Genomic DNA, 2,537 nt, shown 5'->3' with positions numbered 1-2,537 from the left:
AAACTGGCTACAAACCCGGGCGTTGAAGAGAGGTGCGGATGCTCGTGGGCCCTGCACGACCTCAGCCGTGCTTCGTGGAATTAACCTGGGTAGACTTCTAAGCCAGCTTTTCAGCCACCACGCCGCTTGCATTTCTTTCCCTCTGGAACACCAACAGCCGTCGCTGGGGGTGAGGTGTGTGAAGAGTGAGGGCGTTTGCTTGGGAAAGCCTCATACTCCACAGGGAAGAAGAGACTTTTCAGGTAACTCCAAGGTTAATTTAAGACTTGGCCACGAAATCTAGACTTTGAATAATACATGAATTACAACAATTCCACCAGGATATGGTGACTGGGAAGTGGATTCTTCCTGCCCTGGTTCTATCATCCTATTTTCATCTCCAGAACAGAAACCCTAGGTTTGCTGCTTCCCTCAACACAGAACTTACAAAGCCACAACGGTGACATCCGCACACATGCACACTGCCACACATTCTGGTCTCTGGTAACAGACCTCAGAGATAAGAAACTGAAACTCACTGCCTACATATCTCAAACTCAGTAATAGAAAAAGCTTGCCCTTTTTATTTATTTATTTTTCTTTGACACTGATCAACCCCTATTGTAAGTACATGGCTGTTCCCCCCTTGGAAATACTTTGGGTTTCTGGCAGCTCTCGGCTCCTCTCCTGTCACTGAGTAAAGGCTTCATGCTTTGTCCACTGTCAGTGCTGGGATGACTCAGGCTATTGACAGTGCCAGCACCAGCTGCTGTCCTGGAGGGACAAAGACCAGGTTTGAGCTCATCGCTTGTCCCCACAAAAGTAGAAAGGAGGGAAACCCCAAATATATTCAATTCTTGAGAAGCAACAAAAATCCTCTTGTGCTGATGCCATCAGTGACAACAGTACAGCAGTGAAGGGTGCTGAAGGCCATGTCTTCACATTTAAACAGAAGAAAAGTGAACACATGAGGGAAATTCAGGGTCTTGAGATGCGCTTTATTTTGACAGCAAGATCCAACTCACAGATTTCTCAGAAACAGGTCTGTTAAATATCAGGTACCTACTACCCAAACCCAGTTACTTGTAAGTGGCAGAGAGATGAAACCAAGATGTAGAGGACAACCAAGTCTCATATGTAACTCTTTAAATACATTGGGGTGGATAGAAGCCGGGTCTCCCTGCTGCAGCAGCAGAACACTTGTCCCTCTGCAACAGTTTTTTGTGGGAGGGACATCTAGGTAGTGACTCCTCTTCAGACTGGGCTGCTTTGCTGAAGGCCCACAGGCTCAGCAGTCCAGTGAAATCCTGCAGCCTATCACCTCCATTCTACACCACTCTTTCAAAAGGAATTTATTAATTTCTAACTTCCCAGCATATTCTGCTCTTCATGTGTCAGGACTTTGGGTCTGTATTGTCATAACTACACCAAGATGAGTGTTCTGAAGGTCTTAATCCTCACTGAATTCAACTGGAAGAATAATAGTTTGTCAGGGCAGTGATGGCACTAAGTAAGGTTTCTGTCATTTGAAGTTGCTCTTATTTTGGTGAAATCCCTCACCAGGGATGCTGGCTTTCTGTGAAGGAACAGGCACATGTTTGCAGTGAGGGGACAGCTGCACACATGTACATGGAGGAGCTCTCAAGAACCCGAGCGGCTCTATGGAGCAGGACAGGCAGGTGATCAGATCATGGCACCAAACAAATATTTGCAAAAGTGCTATATTTATCAGAGACTGGAACAGCCACAAAGAGCCCTAGGGGCTCCACGAGGACACATCAGTGATGGAGTGACAGATGGTCCATCCTCTACCAATTGCTAATGACAAGAGGGTCATGGGAATAGCAGATAATCCTGATGATACCCAGTTTAAGCCACAGTACTACCCCATCCCTCACCATGTGGAAGATCAATGCTTTGTTACTCTGGGGAGTCTGTCACCAATTGCTTGGTCTCCCAGGGGTCAGCAAAGGAGTCCTACCCTTGGCATGAAGGCTACAGACGAGCAGCTACCATAGCTCTAGATGATGAAATGTTTTGAAAGTATCTGTTGATGCTGCTCACCTTTCCTGTCTTGCAAAATATAAATCCTTCTCCAAATTCCTCTTAACTTCCTGGCCTGGCACTAAGCTCCAAGCAATTTTAGTTCCTTTCTATGAAAAAGGAGCAATGCAGCTCTGTCACTGGGAACTTTGCATGTTTTGCACCAAACTCATTACCCTGCTGTGCTTCGATACAGCACTATCTGAGTGCAGACATTAATATCCCTGATCCAACTGAATCCTGTGTAGTCAGTTGCAGGAATACACATCTGAGCTCTGGGTAGCATTGCCATATGCAGCGTAGGGAACCTTCCATATGGTTTATGAAAAGTGGTTACAGCACACGTGCACCAGGCACTTTTCAAAGTAAAACAGATCTGTTCATTTTTATTTTCAAAATACCAAAGCAGTAAAATCATGTAATTGAGTAATCACTTGCCAAATTTCCTTTTTTAATCTAATCTATTTTGAGTTACATCAGAGCCAAAATGCAAATTAAACTGGTAAGGTTCCAAG

The sequence above is a fragment of the Hirundo rustica genome, chromosome 2 (assembly GCF_015227805.2).
Source record: "Hirundo rustica isolate bHirRus1 chromosome 2, bHirRus1.pri.v3, whole genome shotgun sequence".
Classification (NCBI taxonomy): Eukaryota; Metazoa; Chordata; class Aves; order Passeriformes; family Hirundinidae; genus Hirundo; species Hirundo rustica.
The sequence above is the reverse complement of the archived record's forward strand: the minus strand, read 5'-3'. Positions refer to the sequence as shown.